We start from the raw sequence: 12,649 nt of genomic DNA on the forward strand, positions 1-12,649 counted from the left end.
AGAGTGATGATACAGGATATAGATTATTAAATAGTGCCTTCGTAATGGTTGTGTAGCTGGCATTTGAATTATTAAAAAAATACACATACAATCATGATCTTTGAACTTAAATAATATATTTATTAATACTTTCTTAATGTATGAGTATATATAAATATTTTAAATGATTCTAAAAGGTAAAAAAAATGGTTTGAATAAATAACAATAACTTGTCATGTTCTATGTAAATTTAGAAATTATAGACTTTTTAACGGATTTAAAAGTCTTTAATTTATAAATGTATATTACTATACTATACTTGCGTAAATTCAAACACAAGATAATACTATGTTCAACGTATTATCCTATTTTAATTATGACTTTTTTCAACCGATAAACATAGTTCATTTGGCCCTTCCTCTCTTCCTTTATATTAATTGGCTGTTTACCACCGCACCTAACTCTAAAATTACAATAAATGTTCACTACATTACTCCCTATCCTTATGAATCACAATAAGACTTATAAAAAATCAAAACAAACCCAGCAATGTGGATATACTTTTAAATTGTCGTTGAACTAATTTCGCGAAGTTCACAGTTATGTATCGCTTAGTCATTAACATGTGACCTGAATTTAAACAAAAGATTATCTTACAATGCCGAAGAGCATTTAGTGCTTTAGTTATGTGACCTACAAATAAACAACTTTTACTAAAACATCCTTTTCCGGATGTTTATTTGAAGAGGTATTAGTTTTTTGCTACAAAACATATCAACGACGTTTGCAGGAAGTGGTGCTACTCCAGATTCTAAAATGGGATAAAATAATTTTATTTATTTATTTACAATTTACAAATCACAATAATTTCTTATCAAACACAAAAAATTACGTCAATCGGTTGAAAACACACGGAGTTATCGAGTAAATAAACCAAAAATAAATAGTACAATAAAGAACTTCCTTCATTTTTGGTAACGTCGGTTAAAAAGCTTATAGCTTTTAGACTAATACTAAGTAGTTTATTTAGGTACTTCTTTCTTTGAGGAAATTCTCAATTCGAATGTTTATTTGTTTTTTAAGCTTGCGCTTGGCCATATTTCAAATTCTACTGTTTTTTTGAGTAAGATGACGAATTATCTTATTAAAGAAAGATTTGTGTGGGACTTAAACATTGTAGCATTAATTGACGGTAAGCCGATCCCTCCTATGCGATGGAACTACACGCAGTCCATACGAGAATCACTCACGTTTCAAGCGTAGATACGTACGTATTAAAATATTGATATGGACGTTTTAAAAACATCGCATTTCGATAATCATATCAGCAATTACTGCGAAATTGTGTCGACTGATAACCCAAAATGGCTTATCAATACATTCTCTTGTGAAAGTTCTAGTTTTGAGCACTTGACCTCGTTAAAGAATTACGTAACATTAGATTTTTTATTTATTAGCTTCTGCCAGCGGCTTCGCACGCGTTTCGGAGTAGCTAATAGATGTTATACATGTAAACCTTCCTCTTGAATTACCTTAACTATTAAAAAAAACACCATCAAAATCTGTTGTGTAGTTTAAGAGATTTAAGCATACATAGGGACATAGACAGAAAACAAACTCATGAAATTATTGTATTGCCACCTGTCCTTAAGCATAGAAGTTTCAACTAATCTATATGTTAAAAGCGGATTAAAATTGAGTCTTAAGAAGTCGGTTACGTACAAACATACAGGTGAATCTAAGAAAAACTTGTTATAAAATAGGTAACCAAAAAAATATCAGAATACATACGTAGGCGTGAGCCAGTTGCTTTTGAAGAATAAATTATTTAAAACCACAACCATACAATTAAATTGTTACATGAATGTGAAAAACTGCATCACCAATTTAAATAAATTTTTATACAGAGATAGATTATACCTAGAAGTATAGGTTACTATTTCGCAAACACTTAAATATATTAACGCGTTTGTTACGAGTGGATGAAATAAGGGTATTTATATTTATAGACCAACTACCTGCGCCTCGCAGTTTCACCCGCGTGAGTCCGTATCCCGTAGGAATATCGGGATAACAAGTTGCCTATATGTTATTCCAGTTATCCAGCTATCTACGTACCAAATTTCATTTCAATCGGTTGAGTAGTTTTTTTGTGAAATAGCAACAAACACAGACATCCTTACAAACTTTCGCATTTATAATATTAGTAGGAAGTAGGATAGGATCGGATAGGATAGGAAGTATTATAACAGGCATAACCATGTGAATATCTAGTATACCAATTATAATTCAATTAATGCCATTAACACAAACTATGTATGATCTTTAGGAACCATTATATAGTCGTGACTACTTTTTATATCAACTCATCTATAACCTTTTGTATTTAAAATGCTTATCTTATTGTCTTTTTTGTTGACTTCTTATTTCATCGAAGTGCTTAAAATATAAATGCCGGGATGTTATAATTTGGATTTTTTATCTATTTTAGTTCATCATCCTATTATTAATATTATAAATGCGAAAGTTTGTAAGTATGGATGTATGGATGTTTGTTACTCTTTCACGTAAAAACTACTGAACCAATTGCAATGAAATTTGGTACGTAGACAGCTGGATAACTGGAATAACATATAGGCAACTTTTTATTCCGATATTCCTACGGGATACGGACTTACGCGGGTGAAACCGCGGGGCACAGCTAGTTAAATGATAAATGAATCTATCTAACTGATCTGATGACGACTGTCACTTAGTTCCTGTTAAATTTGCGTTTGAAAACTTCATTGATCACACTAATATGATGTGCGTTCATCATGCTGAAACTATTGAACGGATTGTGATGAAATTTGGTATACAGACAGGGTTTGAGCTGACTTGGGTGATAGGACACTTTTTATCCCGATTAAATGCTCCCGTGGGATAAAACAGGAATCTTGATATCCGGGCGAAGCCGAGACAAGCGTCTAGTTTTTCAAACACACATCTCTCCGTTAAAGAAAATACTTTCAAAAAGAATTAGCCGTTTCAGAGATTTATCGATGAGATATAAGTTTATTTTACACATTTTCAACTATCAGAAAGCTCACTTACATTAATGAGAAAAAGCTGTTAAATGCGTTATTATTATCTTACTAATATTATAAATGCGAAAGTTTATAAGGATGTGTGTGTGTTTGTTGCTCTTTCAAGCAAAAACTGCTGAAGCGATTGCAATTTAATTTGGTACGTAGATAGCTGGATAACTGTAATAACATATAGGCAACTTTTTATCCCGATATTCCAACGGGATACAGACTTACGTGGCTGAAACAGCTAGTAGAAAATACGTTTCAATTTTATTATTTTTAAGTGTAGGAAGAAAACAACCTATAACGTTTTAAATTATTGTCCACGAACAATCGCACCGATCGCCGCGTGATACATATATAGCCTATGTCACTCAGTGAAGCTGCATCTTTCTAATAGTCAAAGAATTTTTAAAATCGGTCTAGTAGATTTTCTATGAAATCATAACAAAATTGCATACAATAACACAGATGTTTCCTCTTATAATATTAGCTATGTTAAGATGAGTCTTTCAGAATTATCCTTGACTTTTAAAATTTAAATAAATTTAACGGGACTTTACAATATAATTGCGTGTTATTATCTTTGCGTATATAAACTTTCTTAGTATTTTTTATGCGGTTTTCCCCTCTTTAATAAGAAAAGGTCTGACTAATAGAATTATATTAAAATGACCTTTGATGTAGACGTCAGAAATGTGACGTCATTTTTGCCTATTTCTTCTTAATTGAGTCCTTTTGAAATATCCTGACTTACATTTATACATACAAGCTTCAGTCGCGGTCAAAAGAAATTTTCGTGAACAACTTTCATCCCCTATTTAATCCCCTTGGGGGTAGATTTTACACAAATCCTGTCTTAGCAGATGCATACATTATAGTAGCTATCTGTATGCCAAATTTCAGTCCGAATGATCCAGCAGTTTGGGCGGTGCGTTGATTGATCAGTCAATCAGTCACCTTTGCGCTTTATATATTTATGATTGCATTTGTTTAGTATCTTAGTAAATCCACTTAGTAGTCCACGGGAGCGAGCAAAACCGCGGTCTAAGCTAGATAGAAATGAGAAATTTCAAAACAGTGACACTCGTGACCTTGATCCAATTGCTATACCTACAAATTAGTCGCGAATTATCTCTGATTAGCCGAATCCGATTTCCTTTAGGTCAATGTTGAAGTGGGCAATAACTGTTTACAAAACAATAATTTAGTATGAAAGTACTTATATATTTGAAATCAAACGAGCAATGATTTCCCAAAAGGTCAAATCAAATCAAATCTAATCTCTACTTTATTTCAATTTAATATTTACTCTAGACTACTATTCATCACTATGTATGCTTCAATCTTGAAAACTACGCAACCGATTTTGATGGGATTTTTTTTAATAGATGAGAGTGATTCTAGAAGATTAAAATGAACATCTATTAAAGTACTCCGAATTTTACGTGTGCGAAGTCGCGGGTAAAGCCTCCTCCTTATTTGAAGTCAGTTGAAAATTACTAAAAACTTCACAGTAAATGCAGAAATAGCAGATGAAACAAAACCAATTAAAAATAGAAAAGATCGCGAATAAAAAACGAATCTTCAAGAACTTAACGCTGTATGCAGCAATTGTGTGGTTTTTTACAAACATAAAAAAATGTTAATTTATGAATATCGTCTTGGCCGTGGAATTTTTTAAAAGCCCCCATTAATAGATGCAAGAAGTATTGGAATGGCATGCAACAATGCTAGTCCACTTGTTTCATATATGCGATCCAAAATTGTACTATTATAAATAAGCAACTACAATACAATATATTTTAAATGATTACAATTCTATTTCTTTCTAGCTATGAAAAGAGTTTGTATTAAAATTGAGAAAATAAACAATTATATTAAATATTGTTAAACTAATATATAATATACATAGTTCAGTACAGTTTATTACTAAACGATATTCCCAAGACGATTATATTTGTATTGAAATATGCATTAAAAGCCCATTATTTGAACACGAGGAAATGGCGTAGTAAATAACTATTGAAGTAAATTAAATTAATTAGATACATACAAATAACATTATATAATGTCGCATAAAATTGATGTGTAATCATTTTATTGAGCCTTTAGAAATAGGGTCTTACAGTGTGTGTTTTGTAATACAAAAATAACATGTTGCAGTTGTTCACTAAATAAAGCAACATCACTCATTCTTAGATAATTCAAATATATATTTTTTTTCAAATTAAAGTCTTTTAAACGGATTTTAAACGCGATTTAATCATTACATTATGAACCTGACGTTTCAAACACTACAGCGACCGTGGGTACGGGGAGACTGTCATTAATTTCTAAATGTATAATACTCGCGTAAAATCAAACACAAGAAAATACTATCTTTTAATTGTGTTTTGCACCACCCGCTCGTCCCGGCTTCGCCTGGATAGACCCGGGAAAAAGGCAAAATAAAATATAGCCTTTTACATTCATAGAAAACTTGGCTTTCTGCTGATAAGAGTATTTTTCAAATCGGGTCAGTAGATCGAGATATAATTTACAACGTCATAAACAAACTAACAAACTACCTATAGCATAATACATAGCTAGATGTGTATGGGATTAAACTACGTTTTGATTTTGTTTAGATGTATCTCTAGAATATATGAATAATTTATTTAACTGAATCATCTGTGCTCATACATTCTTTTCCATATAGATCCATCTGGTATTTTTGCATATACGTCCATACCTTAATTGGAATTAATGAATATTCATTTAATACTATGCTATATTTTTTAATTTGTTTACTTATTTTAATTCTAATTTATCTTCCTCATTACTCTAATTATAATATAAAAATTGGTCAGGTGCGTGTTAGTAATTTAATACGAATTACAATTGTAGAAAAAAAAAATTTTTTTAGGTTATTTTTATAACAGTTTGACTACAAAATACCTGTTTGATGTTTTTTTTATCTGTTTTTTTATTATAAACTAAAAACATGCATTTAATTAAAATTTCACATAAATATTTATTATAATTTATTTAATTTAAGTGTTGTTCCATATTAGTATATAAAAACGTTATATTTTTTTGTTTTACAAAAATCTGTGGCATAACGGATACTAGCCCAGTTTGCAATAAAAAAAAATACTTAATGATACGTATATAAAACTTAAATACTTTTTGTTTGTTTGAACGCTAATATCACGTATTACTGGGTCGATTAGGATGAATCCAACAAGAACGGGAGCAATGCGGAGACCCGGAACATGCAAAGCCGCGGGCGGAAAGCAAGTCTCACAGCATCTTTAGCAATACTTATCAAGTATGAAGTAAAAATCTCATCAAAATCGCTTAATCATTTCCCTAGTATACAAAACAAACTTACTGCAAGAATGAAAACATTAAAGTAGGTAGATATTTGACCAAAGTTTTTAGGTTGTGAAGAGAAAATATACAAGTGAAAGTCACATGCATTTAACTAGAATTTCTTTTGAACATGTTGTCTTAATTTGTAAGTTGTTAAGATCAAATAACTGTTAAAGTTTCTAGTAAAACGGAAACTTTATTATCGTCACACATTGGGGTAGCTACTAAATATTTTAAATCGTAACACATAAGTACTCATTATTTATCATCCTTTCCTACTATCCTACTAATCCTACTAATATTATAAATGCGAAAGTTTGTAAGGATGTGTGTGTTTGTTGCTCTTTCACGCAAAGACTCTTGATTCGATTGCAATGAAATTTGGTACGTAGATAGCTGGACAACTGGAATAACATATAGGCAACTTTTTATCCCGATATTCCTACGGGATACTGACTTTCGCGGGTGAAACCGCGGGCCGCAGCTAGTGTAGAATATATAGCACAATAATAATTCCGTTTGACACTCATTTTATAAATCCTAACACAACTTTAAATGTTAATATTTATGTATACTTAACCTTTTTGGAAGATAAAAAAATCTTCTTGTTTTGGCCTAGAGAACCTGATCATCTTTATAAATAACTTCATTTTTTACTTGTTTCGCTTTAAAATCAAGTCCACATAACCGAAACATTGAATAAACACAGACGTACCTAATATAATAACACAGAAAAACATATTACATATTTTTTCCACACAATCACAAACTCATTATCCAATTAGACTGGATAACTGTGTGAATTAATTACACACACTAAAGAAACAATAACTAAAACCTCGAGTGAAATATAAGCCTTGCATTAAGTTATAAGCAGCCAAGGTGAAAAAAAGGAAAAAAAAAACAACTTTTAGGTTCACTTCAAGCCGAGTTGCCTTACCAGATAGAATAAAAACTGCAAAACTTGTCTATTTTAATACATATCCCAACGTATATTGCACCTAGCTTCATCCTTAACCAGTGATGATTTTAAAGACATTCGCAGATACAAAAACCACATAAATAACATACCAGATAACCTAAAAGTTCCGGGGGGATTTATCACACAGAATCACAAGCACTTTGGTCAATTTAGAACTTATATCACGATATAAACACAGTTAACTTTTGCCTGAATTCACAGCCGTTAATAACACCCGTTATTTTTGATCGCGACGACTGACGTGCTAGCAAGTCGAGCGTCGACTTGCTTATGAAACTACGCCTAGCTTCGTACCGTCTGACCTTCGCGTAAATAAAATGCGACTGTGGCACACGGCTATACCGGTCTGGTTTAGGCAAAAGTGGTTCTACTTTTCCCCTCTCACTCACACATTGGTTTCGCGTTTTTGAATTACAATATTCATAATAATTAGACGCTTCTAATAAAACATCCTTTCTGTTCAGTTCACTTTTACCTAATATGTTATGTTATCTGTGATTTTACACACTTCCCTTTTTATGTACGTTTGTTGTGTTGGTTGTCTCTCACCCATGACTAAATTGACATTATCATTTATTTCAAAGACTAGTAAAGGTCAAATTTCGTCTTAATCGGAATAATAAAGTTCATGAGTAGTTATAAGAGACAAACCTCGCTTCGGCATATCTATTCCAAACTTTAAACAGAGCTTTATGAAGGAATTAATGGATTAATACCATAGATAATATAATATTACAGATAACATAAAACTATACTAGTTAATACTGTATAATGCTAGGTAGAGTTTTGCTTAGAGTATTCTGTATATTTCTTTTAATCCTTAAACGAGTGAGTTTGTAAGTATGGATGGATGGATGGATGTATTAAATTGTTATACTTTTATCCGAAAATTGCTTATCGTATCTGTATGCAATTTAGTTCAGAGATAGATTAATTAAAATCTGGTATAGCATATGGGCTTATTTTTAATCCGGGTGCCACGTGACTGACTCCGCGGGTTGCAGCTACTTTTTTATATTATATGAATACAATGAAATAATTATTAATTATTTTACATAATGTAATAAGTAGATTCGTATTAAAAGAAATTCTTTTAAAATGTATTTAAGCTTTTGTAAGTTTCTTAAAACATCGCTAATAAACTTTATTTATCTCTTTAATATAGTATCTGACATTTTAGCATTATGGCATAGATAACATAATAATATGTAATGGTCAAGATTGAGTTCTGAATAAATATACTAAAAAAAACTAAAAAATAACCTTAAATGATAGAATTAACTCAATTGTCTCAGTTGTTCTTATAAATGTGTATCTATAAAGACATTATTTAATTCTGGCAATAATCAGGACTCGAATATAAACTAATGAAATTATCGTATTATCACGATACTGTCACCTATAATTGATAAGTGTACGAAGTTTGAAGAAAGAGTCCTGTCTGTCCTTATATACTGGACATTGGCGGAGTCCCAATTTATTGGGTGGAGTCATTAATTAAGACAAGAAGTTTGAATAAAAACCAATCGTTTAAACTGGGTCAAAATCCGGTATAATGGTGTCGGTTACATACAAAAATACTGGTGAAGCTAATAAATGCGCCTTTGAAATAATATTAAGTTTTATACAATATTCATATAGAAATGTGAGTCACTTATTTAATTAAGCGTCTAGAACTTTCTAGAATCTTGAATCAGTATGTGTTAGTGATCTAAGATTATGTGATTTGAATATTATGTAGATTTGATTAGTTATTCCTTACGATCGGATAAGTTTGAGTTTTTGTGTCAATTAAAATATATATAAATGAAATATTTAAGAGTCTTATTATTGTTGAAAACTCGAAAGTTTTTTAGAGATAACTTTTTTTTTGAAAGAATTTTTTTGCAGTCAGCAAAATTTGGAATAAAAGCAGTTAAAAATTTATAATCTGTACAGATTGTCACATGTGGTTCTCTTTACATTTCCTATTGTGTATATTTTTTATTGTTATAGTCGGTTAAAAAAAATATATATATAAGAGAAACTAATGTGAAATATATAACTTAACGATCAAATTCCGTTAACTCAATATTGATAGCCTTTTATCATTGCCGTGATGCGGCATATCATTAATGAATCATTAATTATACCTTTCACTTCTCATTAATGAAATTATCGGTGTGTGTATCATTATTTTTTATCTGTTATAAGACAGTTTATATAGTATTTATTTTGATTTAAAAAAATCTGTAATTTTTACTCACACAATACCTGTTTTTAAAAATATTGAATTTTTTGTGTACAGTGTCGGTCTGCCTGTTTGTGTCTCATGAACCAGGTTAAGCACCTTTTGACACGGTCATAAAATGGATGGGTAACCAATATTATTTGCACTTGCTCTTTAGTACGGACCTACTTAGTCCGACCTGCTATGCAGAATTATGCAGATTTCAAATGGCGAAATTATTTTAAAAAGTCGGACGGGTGATTAACGAAAAATATATATTCATATATGTACTAAAATTTATTTTTTAATACAATAATTAACGACCACAACAACAAAATTGAAGCAATTTTATATTAAGTATGATATAAACAAAAAATTGCTCTTAAAAACAAGTCCCTAAAAATAAATTTACAGTTATCGACATGATAATAAAAAAAAACAAATTTCGACCACCCATAGTACCATGTGATGTATTGAATTTTAAACACACGGACAGCCGGTTTGATTAAGAATATAATAAACTTTTTCAATACGTCTTGAATATCAAATTTATACGATTAATTTATTAATGTTTTATACTAATAATATTATGAATGCGAAATTGACTAGCTTTTTAGTTAACCCCGTTTAAATATCTAAATAAATTGCAGTAAATATTTTTTAATAGAAGGACGTACCCCTGCAGTGGGGACATATATATAAATATTTATCATCTATATGCATATAAGTAAATAACTGCTAATAATACTAGACACACGTCCCGGATAAACTGTGACCAGTATATTATTATTTTATCTGTGGCAAGAATTAACCCGGTACAAAAAAAACGGTCAAGCGCGAATCGGACACGTGCTCTTCAACATATTTGTATGAAATCCTTAGGATGAGCTGAAGAGCACATGCAACAAAATTGGTTAGAAATCCAATTTACGACCGTGCTAACCGTTGCTTAACCTCGAAATAATTAACTTCTTCTCTTCTATATATAAATAATATCTATCGAATTAAACAAAAAAACAGACTTATTCAGAACCTCGTTTTAGTGGACGTCGGTTAAAAAGCCAGCAGTAATTATAAAATCTTAAAATCTCCGAATCAAACACCGACCTTTCCGAGAAAGGAAAAAGTATGAAATCTCAATAGCCTTAAATTCTATACTGTATATAAAATTTCGTTCACCTTTTTGCCATCTCGCATGCCCGCGCTTTTAAAAACTACATGAAATGTTTTTTTTGTGATCTCGTTTTTCAATGTAATAAATTTAGTTTATAAATAATAATATAAATATGGGATTTCAATTGACATAATTTTGCGTTATATATATATATATACATTTTGTATAGAAAACTAAGTAATGTTATTGCGATGCTTAGTAAAGGTCTGTATGAAGAAGAAAAATTAATCATTTGGTAGGACATACGTTTCTGAACACGATTCTATTATAATTTTGTCGATTTTCCTAAAGGGTACCAATCGTTAACAAACTAAGACTAGGGTCTAGTTATATGAGCTAAAATTGGGTTTTATAATGCCTAAAATATTTGCCTTGTATACCTATATAAACCACTGTGGTAAAACAGAAGACGTATGATAACATTCAAGATATATCTGATCACTAATAAATTTTAGTCATTTTGCCAAACCGTAGCAATAAGACGCGGGATAGTATCCTGCCGCGTGACCGATTTTTTTCTAAACTTTAATTTTCTCTAAAGCATTTCAATGCTATAAAACTATAGATAAATACTCTGATCATTACCAAAGCACCTTTTATTGCATTTTTAACATACAGATTATAACATACATAATAAGCACTGTAAACTGAGATAATTACAGTTCATACTTTGATAAAAAATAATTAAAGCATAACTCATTTTTAAAAAAAATTGTTACCAAGAGCTATATATATACGCAAATGTTTATTTTAATAGCATTTCGTATGTAAAGTGCATTCGCATCGGATGTTACACCGGAAATGCGACCTCCCTCGTACGCGGCCGGGAATCAAATGAATTAAGTATTATTTTTTGCCATAGATTAAATAAGTTACTTTTTTAAACAAATTTTTTTTCTACACAAATAATCACCATCTCATGGAGAGAGATAACACACCAGATTCTAATATTCCCATTTTTAAATGGAATCCAACACAAACGGTTGGATGTAAAACAAAAAAAATGCACCCTAATGGAGGTTCTCTACCTCCATCGTTTTTTGGGAACATCGGTTATACGTTAAATACTCACACATTGCCATATACCATATGTGTTGTTGTGTTTGTTTATGTGAACAAAGACATCGTCTGAGTTTAGTAAGACATTCAACTAAAAACGGATTTAAAACATGATTTATTCCTCCATACAATAACTAAAAGACATTTCACAATACTTAAAGGCTTTCCAGTAAACTCATGCGCATCACCTATTGTTAAACGCCTTCGCACTACGGCAGCTGTTTCTTTCACTCGCACCCATTACGTATATATCTGTCCCACTCATTATAATATGCGGGCTGTTTTTTTATGAATAAATTTACACTCGAAAGGGGTTCGGGAAGGTTGTTAACCTTTTAGGGGCCTTATTGCGAATGTCACGGGTTGAAGATTAGAAATTGATATTTTTACGATCACTAGCTGTTCGCCCCGGCTTCGCCCGTGGTACATATATAGCATACTAGCTGCGCCCCGCGGTCTCCCCGCGTAAGTCTGTCCCGAAGGAATATCGGGATAAAAAGTTGCCTATGTATTATTCCAGCTGTCCAGTTATCTACGTAACAAATTTCATTGCAATCGGTTCAGTAGATTTTGCGTGAAAGAGTAACAAACATACACACATCCTCACCAACTTTCGCATTTATAATATTAGTAGGATAGTAGGAAGTAGGATTAATCTATACTATTATTATAAAGCTGAAGAGCTTGTTTGTTTAAACGCACTAATCTCAGGAACTACTGGTCCGATTTAAAAAATTCTTTCAGTGTTAGATAGCCCATTTATTGAGGTAGGCTATAGGCTATATAGGCATGTAGGCCATTTTTTATCCCGATATTCCTAC

The 12,649-nt window shown here is 31.2% G+C and overlaps 1 protein-coding gene across 3 annotated transcripts in view; it reads right to left on the reverse strand.

The window, feature by feature from the left end:
* The window catches only part of LOC119836806, a 90,893-nt gene extending 83,215 nt beyond the window's left edge, over window positions 1-7,678 (reverse strand). For 2 of the 3 annotated variants that reach the window (XM_038362277.1, XM_038362275.1), the window contains exon 1: window positions 7,476-7,678. The gene's annotated coding sequence lies outside the window, so the exon portion shown is untranslated. Of the gene's footprint in view, window positions 1-7,344; window positions 7,448-7,475 lie in introns of those variants that run through there. The other variant, XM_038362276.1, reaches the window with a different exon arrangement.
* Window positions 7,679-12,649: the final 4,971 nt, after the last annotated feature.

The sequence above is a fragment of the Zerene cesonia genome, chromosome 25, assembly GCF_012273895.1.
Source record: "Zerene cesonia ecotype Mississippi chromosome 25, Zerene_cesonia_1.1, whole genome shotgun sequence".
NCBI classification, from domain to species: domain Eukaryota; kingdom Metazoa; phylum Arthropoda; class Insecta; order Lepidoptera; family Pieridae; genus Zerene; species Zerene cesonia.